General features: G+C 41.7%; 1 protein-coding gene across 4 annotated transcripts in view; it reads left to right on the plus strand.

Annotated features, from left to right (window-relative positions):
* Nucleotides 1–8,567: 8,567 nt before the first annotated feature.
* The window catches only part of rhbdf1a (rhomboid 5 homolog 1a (Drosophila)), a 50,413-nt gene continuing 37,081 nt past the window's right edge, over nt 8,568–21,899 (plus strand). For 2 of the 4 annotated variants that reach the window (XM_058653725.1, XM_058653728.1), the window contains exon 1: nt 8,568–9,140. The gene's annotated coding sequence lies outside the window, so the exon portion shown is untranslated. Of the gene's footprint in view, nt 9,141–18,138; nt 18,224–21,899 lie in introns of those variants that run through there. The other 2 variants (XM_058653729.1, XM_058653727.1) reach the window with 2 other exon arrangements.

Consider the following 21,899-nt stretch of genomic DNA (forward strand, 5'->3'; position numbering starts at 1 on the left):
TTGAAGATATGCAAGGAAGCCTATATCATTGATATACCAATGAACTGTTGTTTTTTAAGTCTAATATGCCACTGGAAATGAAATTGTAACTCCAATGTAGGTCAGTGTGATTTTGTTTTATTTTTCCATTCCAAACCCCCGGCTCGTGACTCCAGAGGGCACTTTTAGCATGCCTGGTATTTTTGTCCAAACATCAGTTTGGTAGAAAATTAAAGTGTAGACACTGTAGCTGTGCAGTGTGTGAGCTTTTATGGTTATTTTATATGCACAACGTCTTGTAAATTAGCCATCATTTAAGCTAAAATAAAAGCAACATCAGCTGACAAGCGTCGCCATTACAGCTTAAATGAGTGGTTTCTCGCTGCTGCAGTGAGGAATCACGACTTGCATCCTTGTCAATTCTGTGTGTGAAGTGAAGCACTAAGTGCTTTGTAGAATTCGAAGGATCCTACATATTTGAAGTGTCCTTCGGGATCTTTCCTTGACGGTGTGATGTTTGAAGCATTAGAGTTTCCTGTTCTCTCCTGAGCTGTGATCAGTAATGTTGATGTTGTTTATTTCTTCTCAAGCATCCGTCTTTCTGCTGATGGGTGAAACCTCCCTCCCTGCTGCTGCTGTCTTATCTCTCAGCCTCATTTGAAAACAGTCCCCTCTAATAAGGAGTTATAAATAGAGCCGGTGTGCTTGTGCCTGCCTGTGCCCAGGAAGTGGATGGCGCCAGTTTGGCCCCAGGCGCTGTGAGTCCATGTGGCTTTGTGGAAGACTAACAGTGTGTGACACGGTCGTGCCACTGACTGTGGGTTTTATGAGGGGAAGTGTGAAGTTCTGTTGAGCTATTGTCACGACTGCTCTCAGCACCATTCCACTTCCGTGCACTTACCAGCAGTGTTGTAATGTAACAAAGTACAAATACTTTCGTTACTGTACTATAGAAGATTCACATATCCATACTGTACTTTGTTATTTATATTTCTAGCAGCTTTTGCTTTATTCCACTACATTTCCTCTAACTGTCTTCGTGACTCATTGCTACCAAATAAAATAAGAGTTGGTATTATGGTCTGTATTTATATAGAGCTTTTCTAGTCTTGATGAGCTCATTTACACTACAGTTTTCACCCATTCACACATGGGGTTAAGTGTCTTGCTCAAGGACACATATAGTATAGACTAGCAGAGCCAGGAATTGAACCCACAGCCTTCCAGTTAAAAGACAACTCGCCCTACCACAGAGCTACCATGGCACTATTCTCCACACTTTTTTTAAAATACTTTTTCTTCTTAAACCTAATTACATTTTATATCAGAAAATTACCTTTGATACTGAAGTACAGTAAAACAAGACTGCATCTCAGCCACTTTATTAGGTACACACAGTAGTGATGGTCCTCTGCTACCTTAGTGGTTAAAAAGTCGATATTTTTGAGTTAATATTATGGGATATTGTTACCTTTTCAAGTCTGGTCATTCTCCTCTGGCCTCTGGCATCCACAAGGTTTTTTCTTTCCACCCAGAGAGCTGCTGCTCACTGGATAGATCTTTTTCACACCATTCTCTGTTGTGGTTGAGTGAAATACCAGACAACGATGGCAAATTAAAAGCAACTTTTGTAACTCAGTTTAAACTTCAGCAGTTCTTTATCATGTCATCATTTCTAGTGAGAGTGTTTCAAAACTGCTGTTTACACAGTCACATTATGTGGACTTGTCTTCTTTGTGAGGACAAAAATCAAGTCCCCATAATGTAAATTACTACATTTTAAGGTGAAGATATGTTTTAAAGTTAGGCTGAGGTTAAGGTCAGGGTTAGGGCACAAGTAAATGTGGCAAAGGTTAAAGTAAGTCTACAGGAAATGGATTCAAATCAACGCAATGTCCTCTGAAGTCATGGAAACCAGACTGTGTGTGTGTACTTGGTATTCCTTATGTTGTGGGGACCTGAATCTGTGTACACAGTCACAGGACTTGTCTTCTTTATGGGGACAAAAATCAAGTCCCCATAACTTAATTACTACATTTGAAGGTGAAGACATTGACGTTAGGTCAAGGTTAAGGTCAGTATAGGCCAGTAGTAACGGTCAGAGCACGTCTACAGAAAATTAATTTCAGTCAATGCAATGTCCTCTGAAGTCATGGAAACGTGTGTGTGTGTGTGCGTGCATGTGTGCGTGAGTGAGTGCGTGCGGCATTGCAGAAACAGGTGAGGGACATACACCCTTGAACTGCGGACTACGGTAAGTTGATCCACTGCATCGACATGAAAAAAGTGCCATTAAAATTCCTAGTCCAAATATTTGCATAGCCAGTTATTAGCTCTTGTTTCACCTCACATACGTACAACTCTCCTTTTTTTATATCTTAACAAAATAAACACACAAAGACTTTGATTTCTGAGCCGTTTTTGTTTAGTTTTCAGGTGATTTCTCTGTGTGCACTTACATGTCTGAGCCGGGACATATGAGTCAGTCGAGGAACCCTGGCATGTGTTGTTGACTTAGAGCTCATTGGTGAACAAATGAAGGCCATTATCTGCACCGACTGTGTTTCCACTGCTCGTCAGCGACAGTGTTCTCTGGCTTTATCGTTGTCGCTGCCTCAGATAAATCTCAGCCGCCTCAGCTTTGGCTGCAGCGTTGCATTCTGGATCACGTTCAGTTCCAGACGACACTCGTCTGTGTGTGTGCAGATGGTTGAGCAGAACACAGGCACAATACTGCACTTCAATATTGAGAATCCTATGACGAATAAGCAGCGTTTGATTCTGATAAGGTTTGTGCAAAAAAAGTGTATGCAGTGAATAGTATTTAGTATTGTTGGGGACTGACTTGCCCTGCTATCTTTATTTTATATCGAGCTGTATAAAAATACAAAAATTTTTAACGCATGTCTAAAATGGGTTGACTAAAATAATGTCACTATTTTGTCCCAGCCTTGTTTGCAATATCTTATTTCTGAATACCCGTTCCATCTTTGCAGACACTTTGAGTTCAAAATGTACAGCCTAGAAGTGCATCACATGGCAATTTTCCACTGCACAGTTCTAGCACTACTCGGCTCAGCTCACCTCTACTGTGTTTTTGGGTTTTTTCCAACAGTGATAGTACCTGGTACCTGGTACTTTTTTTAGTACCTGCTCTGGCGAAGGTTCCAAGCGAGCTGAGCCAATATTAAAACATGCAGGAAGTACTGAAGGATTCTGTGATGCAAATCACAAATCTTTTGAATTTACTGATTCTAATGATTCAGTTACACCAAAAACAATCGCTTTGTGTCGTGTATAAAACTGCGTCACAGCAGTTTTGTGCAGCTGTGGCACATTGGAGGAGGTTCTAGAAAATAAAGGAAGATAACGTGACTGATACCAAACCAAAGTAGAGTCAAGTCGAGTCAACTGTACAATGGAAAAGTGCCAATACTGAACTAATTATGTCTGGTCCAGCAGAGGAGCTCTGATTGCAGCGTGACCAAAGTCAATAAAAAAAAAAAAATAGATCTTGTGAACATCACTTATATCTTCTTGTATCTTTTATTTACTCCATGCAACTTCAAATTTAAAAAAAAAAGTGGAACATCAGCCCTGAGTATTTATTGTCTTACAGGAAACCTGACCTGTCTGTGACAGGATAAATAATTAATTGATGAAAATTAATGATTCATGTGTCACTTTTCTCGTCTGCTGCTGAGGTGTGTGTGTGTTGCACAGGTGGCTTCGTTCTCACCAGAGGAAACGGAGGAGACCCAGTTCACACACGTTCACAACAAGAAAGAGATTAATTAATTGTTTTAAAATCGAAATCACGCGTTCGCTTCCTGGTGAACATCAACGTATCGTGAGTTGCAGAGCTTTTAACTGAGTTACTGTGTAAATAATAGAGTTTTTTGTCACTTAACGTACGTCTTGTTGCCAGTCACAATAACTGTTTTGCATACATATATATATATATATATATATATATATATATATATATATATATATATATACATATATGTATATATATATATATACATATATGTATATGTATATATACATATATATATGTACATATGAATATACAGGGTGTCCATAAAGTCTCTTTACATTTAAAAAATGTATTACAAAGGCAGTTGATAAGATATCTTAACCAGATTTGTTTTATTGTAATCAGTGGTTGTCAAAGTTTTTTTACCTCATTTAATACACGTTTATATGGGCACCATCAGTTGCATGAAGCACATCAAGGCGGTACTCGATTTCTTGCCATGTTCGCTGTAGCATCGCCTCATCAATGGTGGCAATGGCATCAGAAATCTTTTGCTTCAAGTCAGTAATGTCCCGTATATCTTATACCTTTAACATAACCCCCAGTCTGCACATCCGATTTTGTCTCAATAAACCATGATACACATTGTACATTGTGCCTCCTCTTGAGGAGTAGCCATTTTTTAGGGTTTCATTTAACAGTACTGCTTTCACCAACAGGATACCTGAAACACACAATTTCAATGTGATTACAAACTTTGACAACCTCTGATTACAATAAAACAAATCTGGTTAAGATATCTTATCAACTGCCTTTGTAATACATTTTTTAAATGTAAAGAGACTTTATGGACACCCTGTATATACCAAACAGGTGCAGTTTGTCTCATGTTGGACAATGTTCCTGGCATTACAGCAACTTCCCTTTTCCTGGCTAAATTCTTACAGAAGAGTTACAGATATTTTGTTAATTAGTCTCTACATTGTCCACACATTTTGCTCTTGGCACGGTTTTATGTTCTGATTTTGGTCACAATAGTTTGCCAACTTTGGGAAACATTAATCTAGACCTTATATCATAGGTTGTATTGTAGAAAATAAGTGGCATTTGGAGAGTTTCATGTTCATCTTTCATCAACAGGATAAAACTACAATATATCAGAGTTAAGAAAAAACCTAAATAAAGAGGGTCAGTGGCAGCTTGAGAGCCTTGTTAGTAGATCATGAAAAAAAGACAAACACTCGACTTTCACAGCTGTTTATTTTATCGATTGGACCTGCACTGGAATCTCCGGTCCCACGACCTTCATCTCTCTCACTCTCTGTTCTCTGATAACAGTTAGTCACTTTTTCTCAGCTCACACCTGTAGCTCTCTCTCTCTGTCTCTCTCTCTCTCTCTCTCTCTCTAGAGTCAGGCGGCCAGGAAGGGAGGGTGGATGTCACCGGCATTATCGCAAAAAACGAGGCCTCATAAATCTGCTCAACATCCTCTCTGTCTTTACTACTTTAGCAGCTCCAGTGTGGCAGGCGTTTACCAGTCAAATGAATGAAAACCTGTCCTGAACCCAGAAAAGCAGCCTGAAAGTTCCATTCTTTTAACCTCCAGTGTTCAACTAGGCTCTTACTAGACTTGGGTGCCCACTCGTGTGCCATTTTCTATTAGGGCCAGTTGTTTTTTGGTGATAACCTTCAAAGATTCATTGTGTCAACTACTGGCTACAGGAAGTACACCTTCAGTAACAAACACGATTTTATTTGTGAAGTGTGAAGGGAAGCATTCAGGCTGTGGTCTACATTTGTTTCTACTCTGACGTGACACATCATCTGTGGCTTCTTTTCGAGTTGAATTTTGAATTTATTTAACTTATTCACACCTTTGCTGTCTATATTGGAAATGAATGGCTAAGACTTCCCCTCCACATATACACTCACTCAGTCACTCACACCATTTGTCATCCTCTGTGGATATGGTAAACCACGTCATCCATGTATGAGAAGCAACCCAGAAACCACGGTCACTCCTCCACTTCTCTGCTTCGTTGCAGAAGAGGAAACATTTTATGGACCATCTGACGACGTCCTTTCGGTTAAGCATTACCCTCGGACTCAACCCTTTTATCTGCCACTGATTGATGTGGAGTCAGGGGCCCCTTGAGTGCTCCTACAGGTCCTGCATTATCCCTAAACACTGCCTTAGCCCTCCACAGTCCCACAGGGAACATCAACCGTTAATTACCGTGACTTTATGGTATATCAATCAGAGAGTCCCACAGGCCTCTGAAGGGTCTTTACATACCTAAGAGGTTTGATGAAGACCGATAAAGTCACCCGCACATGGAAACGGTATCTTTTTGCCTAATTTAGGAGCGTGTCTCCAAATCGGCTCCATTTTCAGTGACGCGATTGGTCACATTGACAGACAGGGACGACGAGGCCCGCGGGTGCAACACAGAGAGGAAGATCTGGTTTTTCATCATGTGAACTACAGTCAAGACCAGTTGTGAGGCTGGTCTGCTACTCATGTTAAGTTTGATGAAGTGATTGGATTAAAATATCTGTACATATATACATATATATGTACATATATGTATAATATACTGTATGTGTATATATATACGTATACTGTATGTTTGTGTTTGTGTGCATATATACAAATGTCAAAGAGTGTGAAACATTATAACCTCCCAAAAAAGAACAATCCTAGTACAGCAGGAGATCTACAGTAAATTGTGTAGGTTATAGTAGGTTATACACTATAGTAAGTGTAATGTGATTATCAGCAGCAGCAGCAGTAGGAGCACTAACCCACTGTGCATCGGCTGTTCCCAGTATCTTTGTACATGTGCTGTATTTAAAAGTCGTCGTCCAGCATCCTCTTGTTCTACAAACATAAATCACCAGCTCTGTCAGCACGACCAGTGAGACCGTATTATGTCTCCCTTTAGTTCAGTGGTGGAAAGGCTCTGTCTGTCTGCCACACTCACACAGGAGAGCGTCTTAATCGAGAAGCGCATCAAAGGGACCGTGAGAGAGAGACCGTGTCTTCCAGGAAGCCTGAGCCTCTCGTGGCCTGAAATCTCATCTGAGGGGAAGTGGCGAGCGCACGGTAGAAACAATCCTCTGCTTCCTCACATCCATCTCTCTGCTGGAGAATATTCCCAGGTGGATGTGAGCTTTCACTGAGGCTGTGATGGAATGCACCATAAATGCTCTATACATTAGAAGAAGCAGCAGCAATGTGCTGTATTTTAATGTGCGTCTAAGAGGTCTTTACGTTGACAGCCATGTTATTTAGTGTTACCTCTGAGTTTTTGCTCTCTATCTCTTCACAGATTTCTGGACACACAGTAAGAGCAGCAGTGAAGGCCTCAGTCTGACCTACGGCTGACCCCAAACTCCAGACTTGTACGTATTGTACATAAGTAAGTTCTTGTTCATTTTTAGGTTAAAACACGAACACTTTGCGTATATAGTAGCTCGGCAACAAAGCAGAACTGTGTAATTTCAGTGAAAAGATCACTGGGTTCATGTGTGGTTAGTTCCTCTGCTGATCTTTTGTATCATGTGATGTCATGAAGCAACGTGGCACAGTTTGTCTAAAATTGCTGTGGGACAGACAGACAGACAGACAGATAGATGGATATATATATATATAGCTAGCTGGCTAGTTAGTTTTCTATCTAGCTCACTAGTTAGCCAGCTAATTATCGGCTCAATCTATCGCAATTGCTAGCTAGCTAGCGAGTAACGCCAATTTAACTTTGCAAGCTTACCACTTTAGCAAAGTTTTTAGAGAACCGTGTTGATAAAACTTGTGCACTATAATTTGGAAGTCAAGAGTAGTTTCAATCAGGAGTTTCTTACAGCTAGTTTTCTATCTATTTCGCAGGATAACATTCAACTGCATTTTAGCCCATATTCATATAATTTATTTATTACACTCACACATGCATTTGAACTTGGTTTAAATGTCCAGTTTGTAAGAATTTGTGACATCTGCAGATTAGAACCCCTCAACTCACTTTTCAGGGGCAACTATGGTGGCCTTTGCACACCATAAAGTATGTCATTCTTCTTTATTGGCGTCTGTTTAAAAATGTAAAACACACATTTGTCTGTGTGGGCTTCTGTAGAAACAATAAGGCTTGTCCTAATGCTACAAAAAAACTAATTATACACTACACTTTTTTAGTTATTAAATTTCTCAAAATAAACTGTCCCAAATTTTACAGATAGACGTTATAGTAACATGGTAACGGGATAGTAATTTAAAAGTAAAGTAATAAAAGTAATAATATTGCACTTTGTTAATTCATTCAAAAATGTGTCAATAACCATATTGTACATATCTGCAATTTATTTCATTTTACTTTACTTAAATTCCTTAAAAGACAGAGAAAATAAGTATATTGAGCATAATTTAAAAGTTACATTTATAAAAATAAAACATCTTTAAAATCTATTTTAATATTGTATGGGAAATTTAATGCAAATTGAAATAATCATTATCATGATATTATTAAAATTTTAAGTGTAATAATGTTACATTTTTCAAAATTGTATTATTACATTTTATTATTTAAAATGTTAATCAGTTTCTCTACCTATACCAGCTTTTGTATTTGGATCAGGTCTAGTTTCAGTACCAGAATCACTTTCAGTCCGATTTTAAGGATCAGTAACATTTTCACTTTCAGTCCCAGGTCCAGGTCCAGGTCCAGGAGTAGTTTCAGCTCCAGAACCAGTACCGCTGTGGCGTCTACCTCAGAATAGCTTAGTCACCGTTAACCGTCCACTGGGGGAAACAGCGCCCTCCAGCGTCCACACTGGATTGGCGGTTGATCTTGCCGAACTCGCCTCCTCGTCTGTCTCCAGTCCAGGGCGGGGCTCACCGCTCTGTCTCCGCCAAACTGAATCACAGCTACAACCAGCCAACCACCGGCAGACAGGAGAGGGGTGAAAACTTAGCCCGGCTCGATCCATGGAGCAGCGGCGTCGGGAAGCTCAGTCCGTGGGTGGGAAGCTTAGTCCCGGACGTTTCAGCCACATCAGCCCGCAGGAGGACTGCCGCCGCCTCCTCCGCTGCTGCTGCTGCTGCTGCCGGTGCGAACAGGAACAGTGACCGGATCTGACAGCAGCACCACACCGGGCTCGACTTCATTTAAAAAGGAAAAGGAAAGAAACATCTGCGCAGAAGAAGAAGCAGAAGCAGAAGCAGAAGAAGAAGCAGCGTTAATTCCTGTCAGAACGATGTGACCAACCACTATCTGCTGTCTGGAGGACAATCTGTGGAGTGGAAGCGGATTTCTTTCTTTTATTCTTTTTTTTTTAAATACATTTTTTTATTACTACTATAATTATTTTACACAGCTGGAGATCATCTGAGCGGCGTGTCCTGAGGGTAAGTTGTACGTCATAATTCCGTCTCTGTGGTGGTTTCTTTACGGAAGGCAGCAGCCTGAGGAAACGCTGCTGCGCTCACGCGTCGTGATCGTGGATCGTGAAAAAAGAGACGATACTGGTCGGTTAATCGAATTGGGGGAAAAAAACCGTCACATTGAGAGTGAACTTAAAGTCAGAGGAGCGTGTTTAGATTAAAACATAGACGTGTTTAAATGTTGTCTAATTCATTTTTTAAGAAGTGTTAAATACCCAGGGGCGTTTCAAGGGACTTTAGGGCCCCAGGCCCTTCAAACCAAACCAAACCCTTCCTGGGGCAGTGGATTTTAAGATATACAAAATCTTTCTTTGATGGTCTTACAGTGTTTTGCGTAAACATGGCTTCATGTCAATTAATGTACGCTGTGTACTTTGCGTTCCCAAAGTTGCATATTAGTTAAAAAAAATAAAGCCCTTTCTGGAGAACCATTTTCCAAAAATAGCGTTTTAGGGCTCCCAAAAAGCAAATTCTGTGTGGTTAAAAAAGCAGATACGATTAGTTTTTGTGTAAACACTGGTTTATGTCAATTAATGTCATTGTACACACAAACCCATTGTAAACGCTGTAGTGTATATTCCAGGCCTGTATGTGGCGCTATAACACTGCCACCGAAATACACCAAAAAAACAAAGAAGAAGCTCCCAAAATGCTGATTCTGTGTGGATAAAAAAGCAGATATGAAACAAGCAGATTCTCCTTAAACTCTGTAGTATTGTGATACTGAGCTTTTAAAAAAATGATTAGTGGTCAACATTTAATTAATTTAACTATATAAACATTTAATATTCTACCAATCCAATCCCCCTTTTTCAGGTACACCAGATACACTTCCCAATATTCTTTGATGATCTTTTTGTGTAAACACGGTTTAATGTCAATTAATGTCTTCATACCCACTAACCCACTCTAGTATATAAAATTCTAGTATATATGCCAGGCTTGGATATAGTGCTGAAACGCCGCCACAGAAATACACCAAAAAATCGGATAGAGCCAGGCTAAATCATATGTAGCTCCCAAAAAGCCGGTACAAAACAAAATGTTTTCAGATTCTCCCTAAACTCTTAAGGTGGTCAACATTTTTTCCATAAACTAAACTAAACTAAAAAAAAAAAAACTAATTAATTTTACCATAGAAACATTTAATATTTTACCTTTCAGGTAAAATGGATTACCAGAAACAGTAACTTAGATTTTTTTTGTGTGTAAACAACAAACCCACTGTAAAAAATGTAGTATATATGCCAGGCCTATGTGTGATGCTGTAACTGTGCCACAGAAGTTAGTGCAAGTTAGCTACCAGAGGGTGAGGGCTATAATCCATTAAACAAAACAAGTATATGTCGAGTTCTACTTTATATACCAGGGTATGTGATCGGAGTGGAGCTGTAGCTGTAATTTCTACTATACCAGTGTGTGAAGTATATGTAAGGAAGAGGAGGATGATAAGAGAGCAAATTATCTCATTGGGAATAAATCTGTATAGGTCTGTAGCTGACTTTGCTTGGACTATTTACACCACTGTATTTTCACATTGGCGGTAAAGGTGTTACTTTGAGAGCTGGATGTTTTCTCAGGTGGTACTTGGTATAAAAAGTTTGAGAACCACTGCACTAGACAACAAAAACAGGAAGTAACACAACACATCACTGCATCATTAGACCTCAGTATCTGTTCAACCACCAGTGCTGGTGTCATTGCTTGTGTCTGAACTGGTCTGAATACGAGGTTTCATGACAAGTGGCGGTGACTTGTCATGTCTCTGTGGCAGCCTCGTTCCAACTGCAGTATTTTCATTTTCACAGTAACTATAACAGCAAGTAGTAGTTTTTCTTTTTTCCAAACAAAGACGTATACCTTTCAAGGACAGGGCATGGCCACAAAGCCCTGTGATCCATTGTTCTGCTTGAGACCAGAAAACACACTCATGTTCATTATATTATCTTCATATCTTTATACATTGTAAATAATGGTATCTATATAGTGCTTTTCTAGTCTTTGAAGGCCTCTTAAAGCTGCTTTTAAACTACAGTTTTGCCCATTTACGCTGGAGCAATGTGGGGTTAAGCGTCTTGCCCAAGGACACATTGGCATGTTGACAATGTAGGTAATGGAACCCATAACCTTCAACTTAAAAGACAACTCGCTCAACCACCGATCCACTATCGCTCAGATTATGATAAAATGTGTATCTTCCATCCACTGTGTACACTAAACAAAAAAATGTTTTCAATATATATTGAATTTATTACACACATTTGACATTTATATCCATGGAGAGATGAGTGTTGATGAGCGCTGTAGAAGCAGGCGTTCTCCTCCCTGTGGCACGTACATGTACCAGCAGAGTACTTCTGCTATGGAGTGATTTTTGGGATACCGCTGTACTTTGCAGCCCATCAGCATCCACTGTGGCTCAGGAGTAAGGCCTCTCAATATGCGCCAAATCCCCGTTGCATATGTGATCAGGTCACACGTACATGCCCGAGGTTCCATTCATACTGGAATGTGGGGTCTGTGCTGGTGTGGCGTTCCACGCATGAGTACCTGATCCCACATTCTTATCCGTTCCAGTATGTTGACGTAACTGGAGCCTACTGTACGTCGTCCACTTGTATGGTCAGCTTTGTCACAAATATGGACGCCAGCAAATTGGAGGCTTCTGTTGAGGATTTTGGTAGATACAGAAACCACTGAGTGGAAGGGTTCGGTTCGATACTGTACAGTGGGTAATTTTTTTGTGTTTCCATAGGGAATAGTACCAAAATAACTGGCCCCAACTGTTCCTTTGTTGGCACCTTTCCCTTGGGGTACCAGAGTTAAATCGTACGGTACCGTCAGGGTAGCTCCATTTACGACAAAAAACGTAATTCCCTTCCCTCTGCTGGACTTCCTCCGTTGTTTGTGTTACGTTCAATGTTGTCGTTTGTTGCTACATGCCCATCGGGCACAGCCCGCACCCCTATCGCCTAACGAGTAAAGGAACCGTTTTCAGTTGAAACTCAAGCCTGACCCAGGGCTTTACCATTCCAAACCATACCGTACTCCACCAAACCGAACCGTACCATGATGGAAACGCAGCATAAGAGGATCCTTACATAACGAATGCCATCAGTCATTCTCAGGCAATTACCTCCAGTGGTAGGTCCCCTGAAAATACTTGCCACTTAAAAGATTGTTGAAGTAGTGGACTTAATCAGGTGTGAAATGAGTCCTCTGTCCAGTAAGACCTAAGAGGATAAGCTACGTTTGAAAAAAAATATAATTTAAACTTCAATTGGAGCCATTTGAGACAAAGTCTTGATGGTTTTAATTCTCCATTATTGTCTGCAGTCTTGGCGGCTGTTCGAGGATGGCTCAGCCTAACGAAGGAATGCTCAAAAATGACTTAGCCGTTGAATAATCATGCATCACATCGTGTCATGTCACACCATGACTTCATTTCTCCTCTTTCTGCTGCTGCTCCCTCCTCTCAAACCTCCTCCTGGTCAGCATCTTCCTCACTCATGCCTGCATGTCACATTTCCATACAGCACATGCAGGTGATGCATAATTCATGAGGACAATCCAGATGAAAAGAGTGGTATGCACTTTTATTGAGCGCTCTAAACCTGACCCTGTCTTTTCCTTGCTCAGATCTTTGTTTTCTTTTGAACTGTGGCTTACGCCAGGCTCTGACATGCTGTGACTCAAAGCGACTCATGGCCAAGAGTCACAAAGGGGGGAACAGATTCCACAAAGACCTACACATGGAGGCCGGGACCACCGGAACATGTAGATTTGACTCATCACAAGCTGAAAGCTGCGGGACAGCAGCAGCAGCTCATATAATTACTGAATTACCAAACCTTAGTGTTGTTGACATGGGAAAGGTTACACGCCACAGCGTCCCACAATACCTGAGCAGGCTGAAGTGAAACCGTAGCCGTACTGTATTAGAAACTGCTGAGTTATTTTGGCAGAGAGGACACAAGAGCACATGGCCTGGTTTGTGTGCCCAGTGTTCCTGAAACCTTATCACATGGAGGGAGTGTGTGTGGGGAGGGGGATTATTGCTCGGGGTGATGTAATCACACCAATAAAGCAAGGCCCTGATGTGTGATAGTCGCTGTCATGCTCATCCTCTGTATCTCCTCCAAGTGGATCCCAGAGAATATTCCCACTGTGTGTGTGTTTGTTTGGATGTTCTTGTGGGTTTATAATACTCAGAAGGAGGTTGTAAAAGATCTGATAAGGCAGGTGTACCAAGAAGTCCTGCAGAGACTGGCTGGTATGTACATTTTGGAAGGGACCACACTGTAGTCATGCCCACATTACTCATGGCGCTGATATCTGTCTGTCTGTCCTGCCAAGTGCGTAGTCCTCTACTCAACTGCTTCATGGTGTTGCCTTCAACGGCGGTTTTTGTAGTTCATTCAAGTCCAGGATTTGGACTCAAGACTACTGATCTATCAGGGCTGGTGACTCGCCCTTCAAGCATACGTTGCTGTATACAGATTGAAAGATTCTGACTTTTTTGATATCTGTAACTGCATAACTTTGTTGAACTTGGCAGGTGATTTACTGAGGGCAACGGGATGTGCAGTGCTGACTTTGACACTGTTTGGATAAGAAATACAAGAGATATCAGTTAAAAGAAAAACACATTGAATCAATGCTTCACCAAGGGTTGGGTCTTAATTTGCTATGTTCCACGTGGCTGCATAGCATTTCCGCATACACGCACATACGCCCGCGGATCCGTCCGTACTGACGAAGCTCTGCGTTCTCTGTTGTATGTCCTTGTGTTCTTTGAGCTCTCAGTCGTGCATGCGTGGGTACCAGTAGTCCTGGGCCTAAGCACGGGTTGTAAAGAGAGATGTGCTCCACCAATGTCATGTGACCAGAATGTGAGTCAGGAATGCACATGTGTGCCACACTGTAGTGATCATGTGAGCTATGTGGGCTCACTTTAAGATCTTCTTCTTTCGGCTCCTCCATTTAGGGTTCAATGATCTGCCTCCATCAAGTCCTCTCCCTTGTGTCCTCTTCTGTTACACCAACTGTCCTCAAGTCCTCCTTTATGACAACCATGAACCTTCTCTGTAGTCTTCCTTTTTTACTCTTACCCGACAGCTCCATCTTCTAGATGTCCACTATGATCGCAGACTCTCTCACTTTATTTCCAAACCGTTCAACCTGAGCTGTCTCTCGAATTTGCTAGTTTCTAATCCTGTCCATCCTGGTCACTCCCAATGAAAATCTCTGCCAACTCCAGCTCATGTCATACCGTGTCATTTGTGTTTATTGTAACGTGAGTTTTTTCAAGTGAAGCTCTGGAGTCCATCTTGAAAAATGACTCAGACTCAAACTTGATGACTTGGACTTGTCAGTGACTCAGAGTCAAACACTGGGGACTCAAACTCCACCTGGACTTGAGGTTTAGTGACTTGATTGTAGTTACATTATCAACAATTACAAACACTCAGGAGTCAAACTCAACTTGGGCTCCACGTTATTTGCTTGACTGGACTGGATCGACACATTCTGCATTAGTTCCGTGGTGATAATTTACACATGTGTGTCTAATCCTTTCATGATGATGCAAGTACAAACACAGTAAAGTTCAGAGTGGGTGCTCTTAACAGATCCGATGCTCTGCTGATGAGATGACGCAGTCTTCAAAAATACTAAGCGGCTCGCTGCATAGGTTTCCTGGAATAGGCCCTCAGAAAATGTGAAAACGGCCTGTTCCCGGACCCTCTCCATGATTGTGGGGTCATTTTCCTTTTCTCCAGACGCTGGACACACTTGTGTCTCCGTTGAGATGAAACGAGCGTCGCCGAGCTGAACTGTTCCATGTGTTCTGAGCACATGCTTCTCTAAATAGCCTCAGGCCGTTTCGTCAGCAAACACATCTGTATCGTGAGTTCAGAATGGTTCCACTTGGAAATCCGGGCAGTTTAATGTGGTCGTATGTTTAAAGAGTTGAGGCTGCTGCGACGTTGCAGTCTCTATCTGTAATATCGAAAGGACTTTCATTCGTCATGAGTTTTGTATTTAGGGCTGCAGCCATTTCTTTGACACATGGAGCAAAGAAATCATTAAAACTGAATAATTTTGGTTTGTGGACAAAACAAGATGCATGAGAAAGTCAAAAATCAATATTTTTTAACATTTTATTACATTTGTGGGCCAAGCAACTAATCCATTAATCGAGAAAACCCTCAATTGATGTTTTTATTGTCATTTTATGGACCAAAAAGCAAATAATCAACAGTAATCAACATTCTACATGCTTTTAACATTCTTCTGGGTCATAATGTTCCCTCGAGCAAGTTTAAACACCAGTTAATATTATATTTCTGCTTATTTCAAAGGTTTAAACAGCTCCGATGATTCTAACTTTGAGCCAAAAATAAAAACAGTTGTGTGCGGTTACACCACAGGGACTCGTTAAGTTGTTAGATTTATGTTATAGCCCTTCTGGCTAAAGTTATCTTTGGAATCTCCACTATTATGATATAAATTTAATATGTATTTCTGTGCGTATCAGCTGAAACGTGGACGCGGTGCCAGCCAAAGCTTAATGCCCTTAAGTGTTACAGAGATAAATTATAAATGATCGTGTATCCGTCGTCACCGGCGGCATGTGCTTTGTGTGAAACCTGTCGACGGCGGCGGCAGCAGCAGCAGCGTCTAGAGAGGTCAAGCATGTTAACCAACCCGTTCTGCTACTTTAGAAGCGCCGCACGTGATTTGTCTGTTTAAAGATATTGGTTACGACTGCTCCCACGACTGAGCTCAAACAGACGTAAGCTCCAGAAGGCATGTGAGGTATGTATTTGGTCGTTTTTTTACGAGAGCCCACAGGCAAGTGTTTGATCTTAACCTCGCCGGGTGCCCACTCGCTCAGCTCGTACCTTGATGACTTTAATGTGGTTACTGGGATTGACTCAGTCAGTCGCGGTGATTCTTCTCACATGTCAAACAAGGTGGTATTTGTGGGGGGAAACAGAAACCAATGTTGTTTTCCTGGTGTCTGCCGTGCTGCTTGTGAGCAGCTACATTTTACTTTGTTAATGATGCAGGGGACAAAAACAAGAGAACATGTTTTGGTTGTGGTGCATTGGTTTTTAATTATAATTTAAAAACAGGAAGTGGAAGTGGAAGGAGCATTTGCTTGCACAGATTTCAAGCATCTCACCGACTGGTGCCTCTTTTTGCTGTGTGAGCCAGACAGGGTTCTTCCCTCAGGCTGCATTTTTCTGTCTTAACCCAACAGAGCCCGAGAGATATTGACTGAACCCGACTCAAACCGGTCCAAACACACGTCCTGTATTCTACACAGTCAGATTAAGCTGAAGCATGGTGATTGTTAGCCTTCATTTATAGTTATGGCAAATGAAAAGAAAGTTATTGTTACATCCAGGAGGAAGCAACTACTAACTCCATGAACACACTAGGGATGTATGTATTTAATTATTCAATTCATTTGATTGTAGGGTTGCAACCAAGGATTATTTTCGTAATTGATGAAACGATTTATTTTCTTGATTAGTCGATTACTGTTTGGTCTGTAAAATGTCAAAAAATGTTGATCAATGTTTACCAAACCTGGAAATTATGATGATCTCAAACGTCTTGTTTTGTCCACAAATTATTTCTTTGTTATATTGAGCAAAAAACACAGAAAATATTTGCATTTAAGAAACTGATTTCATTATTGATAAAACTCACACTGATTCATAAATGGTGAAAACACTTTTAATCGGTGATAATCGATTGTTAATCGCTGTAGAAATTATCAAATTTACCAATGTCTTTGAATGCATCTTGTTAGCTGCTCCCACTTGCTTCACTAACTCTCATGCGTTGGAGTTTAGAATATTCTAATATTTGATAAATAATACCTCTGAATATTCAAATTACACATCCGTAGAACTCACACACATGCACGGATACACACAAGACTCACCAACACGACAATCAGTTAAACTAAAAGTATTGACATAATCCAACCTTGGAGGAAAAGGATAACATTCAATATCATGGAACACACAGTTTTTACTCGTTGTACATCAATTTATTAACCGTTTACGCCATATTTTCAATGAAGCAATAATAAAAACGACTATCATTTCTTTTTGTCCAAACCTAGCCTGACCCCTCAGGTCCCTGCAGGCTCAGGTTGGGTTTCCATGCTCTAGTTGTGTGACTCAGTCGTTGCATCCAGTTGTTTCCATCCAATTACATCTTGGTGGTGGCATGATGCAACGGCGGCCATGTTGGTGAAGTCAGCTGTGATGTAATGGTGTAGTGCAGCAGCGGCAGCGGCAAGACTATGTCAGGTCTACCTCACGAGCCAGATAGCCGTACATGAGGCGGCATTCTCAGAATTTACTAGCGGCCTTTGATGCACAGGTTTGGTGAAAACCCGGGAGGCAGGGCTAAATTGAAAGTATGGGTTTGGATGAATTGTTTTGAGTTGTTCGGCTGAAGCCACCATTAGGCTGTAGCAGAGATGAAAACATCTAATTTGGGGTTGGTAGTTACAGGCTGTTTCTGGTCGCACAGCTTGTGTTCTCACTGACATGGTGTCTGAGGTTGGTTAACCTCGGGGCAAAGCTCATTTTCAGGAGCTGTGGGAATGCTGCGTGCGTGTGTGTGTGTGTGTGTGTGTTTTTCCCCCGGAAAGCCAGCGCACACAGACGAGCTGCAGTGACTCCTTGAACTTTGATCTTCCTCTCTGAGTGTGAAAAAGTCTCAAGAGGGGCGTGTCGGCAAGATAACCCAATAAATATCTTTTCTGTTTAACCTGCTGCCTCGAGACAGAAATATATACGGTCTGTGTCAGGTATGTTGCAACTGCATAGTTTTATGTGGGTGAAATCCCTTGACGGGGGATTTCATTTCAAAGCTCACACGGGGTTAAGTTACGGCAGCACAGCTCCATGTTCAACTTGTGGAAAGTCTGTACAGTCGCATGCAGGCGACCGCTGTCAGAGGACGTCGTCAGTGATTGACAGATTAAATGTCAAGTCGGCGTCATGCAAATGCAGTAGGTAAGCGCCGGGAACACGGTGTTTGTGTGTGAAGATTATTGCAGTGCAGCCATGGCTGGTTGTTTGTCTCTATATTTGATGGACTGGTGACCTGTCAAGGGTGACCCTGCCTTTCGCCCCATTGTCAGCTGAGATTGCCCCCCCCATGACCCCGATACAGTGGTAGAAGATGGATGGGTGAATGGATGGAAGTGCAGCCATTTTGTGCCAATGCAGGCATTTTTTGAAGGTTGGAAAACCTGTCCCTTTTAAATATTACACTGTACACATTGGAAACGATTAATACCTTGCAGAACGGTGCAGACTAGTTAAATCTATTACACAGTGAATATTTTATATACAGTATATCTATGTTTATATGTATATATAACTAATCCTTGACTCGTACTAAATCATAACGGAAACCGAATCATGTTTGCAATGTCAAAAGATCACAGCTAGATGTTTTGTTGTCTTTGGATTTGGATTTGTGATGATGACACTTTAGGTATATTATATGCCATGTATATATTTACATAGCATATAGCATGCATACTCTGAATGTAGGTGGGAATAATGAATGTATGTCATTGAAGCTTCTACTGAATGAGTGTTATGGACTAAAGCAAAAGTAGGTAGAATCTAGTAGCATCTTTGCTCTGCTGAGTCTAATGTTTTGTACACAGTCCCTGATAAAGAAGGTTAAAAAAATAAGATATTTCCCCCCAAATTGTTCAGCCCCGGAGAGTGGTGATACTGGCATTGATACTGTGTGTCGGTACTACTGTAGTGTAACGTGGGCTCTGTGGGTCTTGGTCGTTGTGTAATGATGGCGCCGTTTGTTTACTTTTTCTCAGATCATTGTCAGGCCACAGGACCCCAGGACCCGTTTAAGGAACACCCCGACTGATACAGTATCCCAGCAGCAATGATAGTGCAGTTTTAAATAGGAACGCTTTCCTCGGACCAGAAGCCCCCCCCACCCCCAAACACCCCCACACCCACCCACCGCTATGCTGCCCCCTCTATCTTTGGCACAGTCCGCTGTCCTGCCCAGAGGCTGTGGATCCTCATTGTGTACCAGACTGCTAAACTCAAGTTGACTGTTCCCTGAATGGAGCAGCAGACACACACACACACACACATGCGCGCGCACACACACGGTTATATCTGGACAGTTTCAACAGTCCGACCAACATCCCATTCACATACCATGCACCAAACTCACTCCAGCAGCTTTCCCAGAAACCAGGGTGTGTTTTGGCCTCCACTGTGACTTGTCTTCTTTTACTTTTACTCTTTTTCTTTTTTTTCAGAGGAGCTGGATCTCAGTCAGTGTGTGAAGGCTCCTTTTGTTTTGACTGAACTTCAGCCATTTAAGTTTTTTAAATGCCAATGCTGGACTCTCAACTAAAATAAGCCAATGGTGCGTCCCAAAGCGCTGCATTAGTCCTAGAGGCAGACTGATAAATCGGACCAATATTTGGCATCTGCTGATTATTATTTATCTATCAGCCAATTTTACAAATAATTAATGGCGCGTTAGAGGTGAGCTTAACACAATGATGACAGAAGTGACATCTAGCATTGTTTGTACTTGCTCCACGGGCGTTGTTCGATGCCATCGCTCCTTGTAAACTACTACTGGCCTGTTTGTTGACATGTTTTCCTTCACTCTACATTCATCATCTGAGTCATTGGCATGATTGATTGTCGGTTGATCCAGTTTTGTACACAAGCATTTTGACCTACGTCCATTGGTCACGCCTCTTGGAAGGAAGTGGGAGGTGACTACAACATCCTTTCCAGACTTGTACTTAAACCAAACTTTCTACAAATCAGCATCATCGGAATAGGGAAACTTCTAGTTTTTAGTCATGTTGACATGAGAGTCCAACTGAAATTGTCCAACGAACACCACATAATGCAGTTGGTAGTTGAATTGCAATTGCATGTAAAGCTGTAGTGTTAAGCATCTTTGAGTGGTCATCAAGGCGAGAAAGGTGCTATATAAATACTTACATTTTAACTGTGCATGGAAACATACTGTGCTTAGCTCTTCTGTTGCTGCACGCAGGAAGTGATTTGTTTTAGGCAACAGTGTTGCACTCGTAAATGCCAGGCGACTGCAAACAAGTTTGAGTCTGACTTTAAAACACAAAGGAACCAACGGAAAAGTTTAAAAAAAATGAAATTTGCTGCTCAAAAAAATCTTGTCGTTCAGCAGTTTGTCGGGATAAAAACGTCTCGACTCCACCCGCCCCTGTGCTGCTGCTGTATACACACGAAGGCTCCCTCGGTCAGGACTGATAGTTTTGAGTCTTGACAGAGCCTGTTTACAGATGAAGGACGCAGCATATAAATAATGTTACATCATTTTGGTTCATGAAGTTATGCACTGCAGCTTTATCCCCCCCCCCGGCTCTTACACACAAATAGATTCCAGTTAATCTGATTGGCAGTGTTTCACGTTTGTCAGGTTGAGTGACGTGGCCTCCTGCCAGGCACCTTCAGCATATTTAAACAAGTACCTGATTCAGTTTCTCTCAACTTTCCCTTTTCTGCCGCCGCCTCTTCCTCCCTTCGTTCATACTTGTGCCAACTTTCCCTTCCACTTGCCAGCTGACAGGCCCTGTGATGCCTCGTGCCAGGGAAAATGATGTAAAAAAACAACAACTCTCATTTACGGTGCCCGGTTGATCACGGCCAGCAATGGTGAAGGGCGTCGCGCTCCGGGCCTAATAATACGTGGTGAAGTGCAAGCGTAATCAATCAGACCGAGACGTAAACAAACACGCCGAGTAATGCAAATGAGAAGTCATTTATTCCTGGAGCCTGTCACGGTCTGTACTCCCACTCTGGGACTCAACATTTATTTTTTAACTTTCACGTCTCAGACATTCAGTCTCCACCGATCTTTTCTTTCTCCTGCATGACAATATTCTCCAGAGTTGTCAAACCTGGCACAGAGTGCTCGTCGCTCGCTCTCTGTGTGTGTGTGTGTGTGTGTGTGTGAGCTGTGACCTGTGGGGAAAATGTGACTATTTTCCAAAAGACAAAGAGTCTGTGTGTTTTCTTCACTTACATCAGGAGCGAGGAGGCCTCTCCCCCTCACGCTGGACCCGGGACAGTCCCAGAGGACCTGCCCCGGCCTTCCCAGTTTTCCTGTGCCTTTTGTTGGGAGTTTTCCACAGATCTCAGAGTCCAGCTGCACGGCTTCATTCTTTCGTCTTCCTGTCCCTTAATCCTCACTTTTACACCTCAGGAATGGCGGCTCAGAGACCCTGACACCACTCAGGTCCCCCCTTCCCCACACACTCATTTAATCAGTGTAGACTGTCACAATGATCCACATGAAATTTGGTCATGAATAAGTGACTTTAGGGAGCTAACAATCTTTTTCACATGCACTCAACGGCAAAATTATGTGAGGACTGATTTTTCCTCTTGTCGATGCCGATTTTTAGAAATTGGGCCGATAAGTCATGCCGATTTTTTTTTTTTTTGGCCAATATGTGTCGTTGATTTTCTTCCCCCCCCCCCACCATCTAATAAAATATAACTTGTTTAATCATCACAAATGATCTCTCTCCATTCTACACTTTATTTCTGCACTGCAATTATTTAATAACATAATGTGTAAACGAAATATTAAAATACATCAAACAGGTCGAAATAAAGCCGCAAATAATGATTA

Source organism: Solea solea, chromosome 16 (genome assembly GCF_958295425.1).
Source record: "Solea solea chromosome 16, fSolSol10.1, whole genome shotgun sequence".
Lineage (NCBI taxonomy): Eukaryota > Metazoa > Chordata > Actinopteri > Pleuronectiformes > Soleidae > Solea > Solea solea.